Source organism: Monopterus albus, unplaced genomic scaffold (assembly GCF_001952655.1).
Source record: "Monopterus albus unplaced genomic scaffold, M_albus_1.0 scaffold305.1, whole genome shotgun sequence".
Classification (NCBI taxonomy): Eukaryota; Metazoa; Chordata; class Actinopteri; order Synbranchiformes; family Synbranchidae; genus Monopterus; species Monopterus albus.
In genome coordinates, this window is record NW_018128185.1 from 591,432 (window position 1) to 602,260 (window position 10,829).

The 10,829-nt window shown below is 42.6% G+C and overlaps 1 protein-coding gene across 1 annotated transcript in view; it reads right to left on the reverse strand.

Moving 5' to 3' along the window:
• The window catches only part of LOC109973782 (helicase ARIP4-like), a 59,459-nt gene extending 52,459 nt beyond the window's left edge, over nucleotides 1-7,000 (reverse strand). The window contains exon 1 of the mRNA XM_020623594.1: nucleotides 6,807-7,000. The gene's annotated coding sequence lies outside the window, so the exon portion shown is untranslated. The remainder of the gene's footprint in view (nucleotides 1-6,806) is intronic.
• Nucleotides 7,001-10,829: the final 3,829 nt, after the last annotated feature.

Here is a 10,829-nt window from a genome sequence, read left to right on the forward strand (position 1 = left end):
GTAAATTTGAAGAGATTTCCTTAAGGCCTTCCTGAGATATCGCGTTCACAAGAATGGGGCAGCCGGGCGTACAGATGTACAGACAAGACGGGCAGACAAGTGAATAAATGAGCAGATGCTAAACATCATCTAGCTGAGATAATTTTCCTTAAGAGCTGCTGGAAGATGGATTTACATTCATCAGGTAGACAAACTGTGGCACTGGTAGCGTAGTGTGTACTCGCAGGGTTACTATACCTGCCAGCTAGGAACATGAAAGTGCAAGTCAGTCGCAACAGGAGACAGCATCCCTGTGACAAATCCTCTTTCATTTCATTGATGTGTCACACAGGAGCTGATTTGACTCTACATAAAATTGGAGGCTGTAGCTGGAGGTGGTGCTGTATTAAACTGCTTTAACTGAGAGGTGCTTCTAGTACTCTACCCCTGTCTAGGTGGTGCCCAGAAAATAACGTGGGCTTCATAGATAACTGGAAAACATTTTGGGGAAAACCTGGTCTGATTAGCGGAGACGACATCCATCCCACTTTGGGTGGTGCGGCTCTCTTATCTAGAAATCTGGACGAGTTTGTTTTACAACCTAAATTATGACAACCCAGAGTTGAGTCCAGGATGCAGGGTCGCAGTCTTACATGCCTCTCTGCTGTCTCCTTGCAGCTGCTACCCACCCAACGCTCCCAGTACCCCATAGAGACTGTGTCTGTCCCCCGACCACCCAGAATATATAAATCAAAAATCAACTCCAGAGGAGTTATTCATAAGAACCTAATTAAAATTAAGATGACTCCTCTTATAGTAGAAAGTAATAGGACAATCAAATGTGGACTATTAAATATCAGATCTCTCTCATCTAAATCTCTGTTAGTGAATGATTTGATAAGTGAACATCACATTGACTTATTGTGTCTTACTGAAACATGGTTACAGCAGGAAGAATATGTCAGTCTAAATGAATCCACTCCACCTGGTCACAGTAACTGTCACATCCCTCGAAACACAGGCCGAGGTGGTGGCGTGGCAGCGATCTTTGACTCAAGCCTATTAATCAACCCTAGACCTAAACATAGCTATAAACTCATTTGAAAGTCTCACCCTGAGTCTCTCACACCCAAACAGGAAAACTCAAAAGCCTTTTCTGTTTGTTATTGTATACCGTCCACCTGCTCCTTATTCAGAGTTTTTAAGTGAATTCTCAGACTTTCTGTCTGATTTAGTGCTTAGTACAGATAAAATAATCATAGTAGGCGACTTTAATATTCATGTAGATGCCGACAATGACAGCCTCAACAATGCATTCTGTTCATTATTAGACTCAGTTGGCTTCTCTCAAACTGTAAATAAACCCACTCACTGTTTTAATCACACTCTTGATCTTGTTCTGACATATGGCATCAAAACTGAACACTTAATAGTTTTTCCCCATAACCCTCTTCTGTCTGACCATTTTCTAATAACTTTTGAATTTCCATTAATGGATTATACTCTATGTGGAAAACAATTCCACTACAGCAGATGTCCATCTGGCAATGCTGTTACCAAGTTTAAGGAAATAATTCCATCTTTATCTACTTCAGTGCCATTTGCCAACACAGTGGAAGGAGGCCACCTTAACTTTACTCCCACACAAATCGATAATCTTGTTGATAGTACTGCAGCCTTCCTGTGTAATACACTTGATACCATTGCCCCTCTGAAAAAGAAGGTAGTGAAACAGAGGAGGCTAGCCCCGTGGTACAGCTCGCAGCTCCGCTCCCTCAAGCAGGCATCACGAAAACTGGAAAGGAGGTGGCGCTCCACTAAGTCAGAAGAGTTTTTCATAGTCTGGAAAGATAGTTTAATAACATATAAGAAAGCCCTTCATAGTGCCAGAACCGCATTTTATTCATCACTGATTGAGGAGAATAAGAACAACCCCAGGTTTCTTTTCAGCACTGTAGCCAGGCTGACAAAGAGCCACAGTGCTGTTGAGCTTAACATTCCCTTAGATCTCAGCAGCAATGACTTCATGAGCTTCTTTACAAATAAAATCACAACTATTAGAGAAAAAATTGGTCGGACCACTCCCACAGCTCTTGCAGATGTGCCATCTACTACAATGGTTTTAGAAACATCTGTAAGACCTCATTTATACTTGGACTACTTCTCCCCTATAGATCTCTCTGAGTTGACCTCAGCAATTGCTTCATCTAAATCATCAACATGTCTCCTGGACCCCATCCCGACCGGGCTGCTCAAAGACGTCTTTCCCCTAATCAACACATCCATACTAGATCTGATTAACCTCTCTCTATTAACAGGTTATGTTCCACAGGCTTTTAAACTTGCAGTAATTAAACCTCTACTCAAAAAGCCTACTCTTGACCCAGGTGTCCTAGCTAATTATAGACCAATATCCAATCTCCCATTTATTTCCAAAATCCTTGAAAAAGCTGTTGCAAAGCAGTTATGTGACCACTTGCACAAGAATGATTTGTTTTCAGTCAGTGTTGGTTTTCAGTCAGGATTTAGAGTCCATCATAGTACAAAAACCGCATTGGTGAAAGTCACCAATGATCTTCTCCTAGCCTCGAACAAAGGACTTGTCTCCATACTCTTAGATCTCAGTGCAGCTTTTGACACCATTGATCACAGCATCTTACTGCAGAGACTTGAACATGTTATTGGGATTAAAGAAACTGCACTAAGTTGGTTCAAATCTTATTTATCAGAAAGATTTCAATTTGTTCATGTTAATGACGAATGTTCCACACAAACTGAAGTTAGTCACGGCGTTCCACAGGGCTCTGTGTTAGGTCCAATTCTCTTCACTTTATACATGCTCCCTTTAGGCAATATTATCAGGAAGCACAACATAAATTTCCATTGCTATGCAGATGATACTCAGTTATATTTATCTATGAAGCCAAATGAATCAGGTCAGCTGGTCAAACTTCAAGCATGTCTTAAAGACATAAAGGCCTGGATGACCTGCAACTTCTTACTTCTAAACTCTGACAAAACTGAAGTTATTGTGCTTGGGCCTGAAAACCTTAGAAATCTGCTGTCTAATCATATAGTTACTTTAGATGACATAGCTCTTGCCTCCAGTACTACTGTGAGGAACCTTGGAGTCATCTTTGATCAGAATATGTCCTTTAAATCACACATAAACCAAGTCTCTAGATCTGCCTTCTTTCACCTGCGCAATATTGCAAAAATCAGGAGCATCCTGTCTCAAAGTGATGCTGAAAAACTGGTCCATGCATTTGTTACTTCCAGGCTGGACTACTGTAACTCTTTACTATCAGGATGTCCCAATAATTCCCTAAAAAGCCTCCAGTTAATCCAAAATGCTGCAGCCAGAGTACTGACAGGAACTAGCAAGAGAGATCATATCTCTCCCATATTAGCTTCTCTCCACTGGCTCCCTGTAAAATTCAGAATAGAATTTAAAATCCTTCTCCTAACATACAAAGCCCTTAATGACAAGGCTCCATCGTATCTTAAAGACCTCGTAGAGCCTTATCATCCTAACAGAGCACTTCGCTCTCAGAGTGCAGGTTTACTTGTGGTTCCTAGAGTCCACAGAAGCAGAATGGGAGGCAGAGCCTTTAGCTATCAAGCTCCTCTCCTATGGAACCAACTCCCAGTCTCAGTTCGGGAGGCGGACACCCTCTCTACCTTTAAGATTAGACTTAAGACGTTCCTTTTTGATAAAGCTTATAGTTAGGGCTGGATCAGGTGACCCTGAGCCCTCCCTTAGTTATGCTGCTATAGGCCTAGGCTGCTGGGGGCCCCATGATGCTCTGAGTTTCTTTCCCCTCCCCTCCTGCTCTCCTCTCCTCTCCTCTCTCTCCCTATGCTTCTATATGCCACCATTACACATTACTAACTTTGTGTCTCCTCTCTCCCGTAGTGTGTCCTCTCTCTCTCCCTGTACCTTTCTGCAGGTTGCCCTGGCCCTGGAGCTCTACATCTCTGACGAGCAGTCACCAGCCACATTGACCTGATCAGTGTTTGATTGTTGTGTCTTGTTGCTTTTCTTCTTTTGTCTCTCCTCTATCCACTCACCCCAACCGGTCAAGGCAGAAGGCCGCCCACCAAGAGCCGGGGTCTGTTGGAGGTTTCTTCCGTTAAAGGGAGTTTTTCCTCCCCACTGTCGCCAAGTGCTTGCTCAAGGGGGATTTGTTGGGTTTTCCCTATGTAATAATATTGATAACAGTAAGGTCTAGACCTTACTTTGTAAAGGGTCCTGAGATGACTTTTGTTGTGATTTGGCGCTATACAAATAAAATTTGATTTGATTTGATTTAGTCTGTGTATGTAAAAAGTATATTTCAGTGCAAGTCGCTTTAATACAACCAAATGTCACAGCTGAAGACAGTTTGTCAGGAACATGCGTCTGTGACCTTTCAGTTGTCACTGTTTCTCTGACAACTGAGCCGCCCTGCTGCTGTGATCACTTCCATGCCTTAATCCAACCTTCTCTTCATTGCTTATGGTTTTATGATGAATAAACATGGAGAAACACTAAGATCGGTGCTTCTGATTTCAGTTTTAAACATACTTATAAGATGACATGTACAATGTGCAGCAGGTTCACAGGTATAAGCCAGTGGTTCCTCTCCTTTTCACTCATTTCTCACCTCCCTTGATGATGGAGGAAAGCTTAACATTCCTCTCCCTGTTAAAGATTTAAAAATTAAACAGCAGCGAAGTCAGGCTCACTGCAGTCAATGCATTCCCTCCGTGTTGTTTTTAAAAAATGATTTAAACATGAGAAGCAGCAGGGGTCAGAGTCTCAGCCACCCTGAGTTCCTGCTCTCATTCTTCCCTCCATTTGCACTTCAGCGAGTTAAACTCTCTGACCATAAGGAGAGACAGTGTTGAAAGTGTTACTAAATGTCTACTGAAACCTAAACTCCCTGCTGTGGTGTGTCAGTTGTGTGAAAATGAACAGCAGAGGTCAGTCAAACTGCTCTGCCCAGCATCAATCACTCTCCCCTTGCAGTGTAGGTGAAAGAAACACTGCTGGGTCAATCCCTCTGTTGTAGTTTTAGGACTCAGTGAGCCTGAGAGCAATTGTCAGGGTCTCTGGTCTAACCTCCCCTCCTTTATATATAGCCTGGGGAGACAGTTATCATCCTCTTCCTTACTTACTGTCTAATTTAATACTCAGAGTCCACAGAAAAATGCACTGGCTTGCTGTTTAGTTACAAATCATAATCAAAAGTATTTCTTTTGTCAGTTTTTCTTTATCAGACTTTTCCTTTCAAATGCTTGGCTCTTCTGTTATTTCCATTTTTCCAAATGCTTTGCTGTACATTTTGTCAGATGCAAATTTCACTTAATCACACAGACTACTTTTTCTTTTCATCATTCAGAATCAGAATTAGCTTTATTGGCCAGGTGTGTCGGACACACAAGGTATTTGACTCTGGTACATCGGCTCTCAATGTGCATGTACATATCCCCATGCAAAGAGCAAGTAAACAGTAAACCAGAATAAGGCTGTGTAATATAACAAAATAAGCAGTATAAATAGAGAGTAAACAATGCAGACAAAGGAATGCTCATTGTGAAACGAGATAAATAGGAATAAAAATAGAGTACTTAAAACCTGTACAGGTCTGTATAATCTGTACAGTGTATACTTACAAGTATTGCACTGAGGGTTACTGACCAGTCATACTGTTGTGGATCAAGTGTTCATCAGAGTGACGGGGGAAGAAACTGTCCTTGTGTTTTTTTGTTTTGGCTTCTTGTCTTCTAGACTATGTATGATCATAATATATATTTTTTATAAATGTCTGAAAAACATACAATAGAATTTATGTTTTAATCTTAGAGTCTCGAGTGGGACTTTCTGCAAAGCATTTCAGTATCATTCAAGCAACTTTAACCAAAACGTTTTTAGAGGTCACTCACAGAACACCTCTGCCATCTCTTCCCCTGAGCTCTTAGCTCAGTACCAATCACATCTCTGCTCAGTGTAGATCAACTCTGTCAAATGTTGCAACAATGACAGTTCACCCTTCACAGCGAGTGGACATGGAAAATACTATCCAAGAGTTACTACCTATCTTCTTTCCTACTAGAACACCCAATGTCAAAGGTGTGATCACAGCTGCTCCCACTACACTTTCTGCAAATCACTGTGTGCGAATTTTGAGTGTTTCAGCTGGTTGCCTTGAATGCAAAAGTGCTATATTGAGCTGTGAGCCACTCTGAGACTCACTGTCTGCTCTTTATCCTCTAACCTATGAGCTTCACAAAACTCAATTTCTTGCACGCGGAGTTCATTAACTTATTCTGGCAACTAAAATACAACCCTAGTAGGGACTCTACAAACACTTAACCAATCATAACTGATTTAAGTGTTTATGGAGCTGTAAAGCACCCAACTTATCATTTATGCCTCAATTTACATAACTCCCTACACAAGACACTTTCTTTTTAGTTGGCCCTTATAGCCTTACTGGTTGTTGGGTAACACTGCTACAAATTAAACATTCATTTCAGAAAGCAATTTAAACCCGCAAATGTGTCATCTCTGCGTGTCGCAGTCACGGCTCGTTTCACAGACTTGTTAAGAAAAGAAAAAACAAAGAAAGAAAGCAGCGTGTTTGCCCGTTCCCTAACACGGAAGGAGGCTGCAACAGCAATGCAGACAGCAGGAAGCGAAGGTGCACAAGTGCCTCATGCGTCTCTATTGTCTGGAGCCTAATTGACGCTCCGCACTCCCGGACCAAGAAATGCAAACAAAAATGGTTTTAACGGACAGAAACATTTGCTAGCGGACAACAACCCCGGTTTGTATTTCTCACCTCCCGTTTCCGCGACGAGTCCCTTCAAGTAAAAAGCTTTATCTCTGAAGTGGTGCTAAGATGCGGGGCAGGCTTGGCCGCTCTCACTCATTCATCAGTTTATCGCTGAAAGAAGAGGGTTGGTCGCTGCACGCGCTCTGCACAGAAAAGCCATTACGAAAGTTCCGGAAGTGCTTGAGTATCACAACTGTTGTGGTTTACCAGATGCACACAAGGTGCGTGACAGCAGAGTCATTGCTTCATTGGCCAGGTGTGCTCTCAATGTGCATGTACATATCCCCATGCAAGGGGCAAGTATACAGTAAACCAATATAAGGCTGTGTAGTATAACAAAGTAAACAGTATAAACAGGCATTAAACTATGCAGACAGACAAAGGAATGCTTATTGTGAACGAGATAAACAGGAATAAAGATCGAGTACTTAAAAATAGAGACCTGTATGTATCCGTATAATCTGTACAATGTACAGATTCCTCCTGGAGGAAGGTATTGCACTGAGGTTATTTGTGCCGTCATACTGTCATGGGTCAAGTGTTCATCAGAGTGATGGCCCAGGGAAAGAAACTGTCCCTGTGCCTGGTTGTCTTAGTGCACAGCGACCTGTAACGCCGTCCAGAGGGGAGGAGTTCAAACAGATTATGTCCCAGGTGTGAGGGGTCAGCAGTGATCCTCTCCGCCCTCCTTTTGACCCGTGAGGTGTACAGGTCCTCCATGGAGGGCAGGCTTGCACCAATGACTTTTTCTGCAGTCCTGACTGTCCGCGGAAGTCTGTACTTGTCCTGTTTGGTTGCTGAGCCAAACCAAACAGTGATGGAGGTGCAGAGAACAGGCTCGATGATTCCTCTGTAGAACTGTATCAGCAGCTCCTGAGGCAGGTCGAACTTCCTGAGCTTCCTGAAGTCCACTGTCATCTCCACTATTTTGAGTGTGTTCAGCTCCAGGTTGTTGTTGCTACACCACAGGACCAGCTGCTCATCCTCCCGTCTGTAGGCTGACTCGTCACCGTCTCGGATGAGACCAATGACCGTTGTATCATCAGCAAACTTAAGGAGCTTGACAGAGGGGTCCTTTGAGATGCAGTCATTGGTGTAGAGTGAAACCAGCAGAGGAGAGAGCACACATCCCTGGGGGGCACCTGTGCTTATTGTCCGGGTGCTGGATGTGGTTTTCCCCAACCTTACCTGCTGCTTCCTGTCTGTCAGAAAGCTAGTAATCCACTGGCAGGTGGGGGCAGGCACAGTGAGCTGGGTCAGTTTGGAGTGGAGGATGTCCGGGATGATGGTGGTGAATGACGAGCTGAAGTCCACAAAGAGGGCCTGTGCATATAGTGCCTTGCGAAAGTATTCGGCCCCCTTGAACTTTAGATGTCAGGGCGACAGGTCCTGCACACCCATACAGGTATTTTGTTGCCATTGCAACATAACACGCTTTTTCACTTCAAACTCCGAGACAAAAAGTCAGTGCATTTTGAACCTGTTTTTACTAAAATAAATAAGTAAAAACTTACAGCATACACATCTATCAAGAAAAACCTACTCTTAATTGACATTTATATTCCATTATTATCATCCAAATCATTTTTGTGATAAGAACATATTTCAGTGGTGAAGAGAAGTGATATTAGCACTTCCTTTGTTGAATAGCATGAAAATGACCCAAGAAAAGACATGAAAAGTTTCCCCTTTAGAAAGTGTGTAGCTTTTATTGTGGTAGTGTGTGTGTGTGATTGGATTAAAGCTGAAACAACTATATCCTTGTGTTCAGATGTGAGGTGGGGCAGCGTGTTCAGCAGCCTGAACTTACTGTTCAGTCCTAGAGTATACCTGCTTGAAGCGTGGACTGATGACTGGTGTGATATGATATCATGCTTTGTCATGTCTTTTTTCATTATTGTTTGTCTGTTTTTCAGATTGTTGAGGACCGAAGGAGATTTCTTCATGGGGGTGATATGTCTGATCACGTCAACGAGGCTGAAAATGATGGTGAGATTCGCATAAATACAGTAACAGGCCGTCCCTTGTAAGCAGAACAACAAATTGACTATAATACTAACTCATCTATAAATGTGAACAGTCTGAACATGTTTTTACATTTTCCTATAAAGACGTGTTGTGCATTAAACAGACCTAATACTGTGTTATGAAACTGAGCGGTAGCTCAGCCACTGCATACCTTTCTAGACCAATGACTAAACATGGAGTAGCATGGGAGTCTCCTTATATGCCACTGTACCCTCTGGTTTTTCCCACTCACATGGTGCCCTCTACTGGCCAGTGGTGCACGGTGCTTTACATAACATTGGATTATGCAATTTTAGCACTGAAGAAGATGAGGTAGATGGGAGGATTGGAGTGTACATTAAATCTATTATTTGGTTAATTTTTGTTAGAAAAACTACTGCTATATTTAGATGGTGTATTTAATTACACTTGCATACAAAACAGTAGCCTATAGGTTATATTAAATATTTATATATATATTTATCAAAAGGTTGTTAAAAAATTCATAAATCTTTTGATGTGACCGTGTCCATTCCACCACAAGACAACCCTTTTAAGACTTGATTACCCATATGATACAGTTCTACAATACCCTTTTCATTTGAAATGTGTCTCTACTGTAACTAACAGCTGCATGTTGCCATAAAAATCTGAGGTAACAAAAACCTCTGATAAACATAAGCAGCTATTGCTCTTCTCTTTGTCTCTGTCGCTATGTGCTCAGTTTCTCTGCAGCAAGGTAGTCAGAAACCAAGGAGCAGAACATGGAATAAATGTCAAGCTCAATGAAGTAAAGGTGTTTGTGTTTGTGTGTATCTGTGTTATTGATGGTTATATACACTCACTGGCCACTTTAGTAGGTACACCTGTACAATTGCATGCAATTCAATGCAACACTTTTGCCTTAACATCTGTGATTATGCAGCTCAAAGTGTTTAAGTGCCAGCAGGCCCCATATTGTCAGGATTGGCAATAGGATTTCAGCCAACATTGTTACAAACTGGCGCCCCACAGGGATGTGTCCTCAGTCCCATCCTCTACACCCTGTTCACCCACGACTGTGTCGCCTCCCACAAAGACAACATCATCCTGAAATTCGCGGACGACACCGCAGTGATATGTCGCATCACTGGCAGGGCCGAGGCAGCCTACATGAGTGAGGTGGCCGGTCTGGTGTCATGGTGCAAGGACAATAATCTCAGCCTCAACACGGACAAGACGAAGGAGATTGATAGTTGACATGAGGAAGGAGAGGAGAATTCATCGGCCACTGTTCATCCGGGGACATGAAGTGGAGAGGGTGAGCAGCTTCAAATACCTGGGCGTCCACATCAGTGAGGATCTCAGACACTTAACACCACACAGCTGGTCAAGAAGGCCCAATGGCAGCTGTGCTTCCTGAAGAGGCTGGGGAGGTTTGGCATGTCACCTAGGATCCTCAGCAACTTCTACAGCTGCATCACTGAGAGCATCTTGACCAGCTGCCTCCAGAAGTGTGAAATGCAGGACCGGCAAAGTAAGAATTTCATTGTACAGGGAAAAACAATTACTAACTGTGCATATGACAAACACTTTGACTAATTAATTCAGTTTTTGGTCATATTGTAATATGTATAAATTCAATTATATGTTTATTATTGAGATCATATTTAAAGGTGGTTTTGTACTGAACTACATTGTATTTAGAGGTGTTCTACTGAATTGCATATAGTTGTACAGGTGTACCTAATGAAGTGGTTGGTGAGTATATGTCTGTGGAGCAACTGGAGTAATAGATGGCACCGACTGCTCAGGAAATGGAGCCAGCTCTGGCTCCGCCATCTCCTTTTTACTTTCATCATCTCATTTCACATACTTTGAGACTTTGTGTCTCCAGTCAGTTTGAGGTGATATGTCCTCACTGGCTTTGAGACTGTGATAACTGAGTTCAACTCAGCATGCACACCTCCCTGTGTTAACCAACTGGTGCACACAAACCAAGTAAACAAGCAGCAGCACAGGACGGTGGTGCTTTCATTTTCA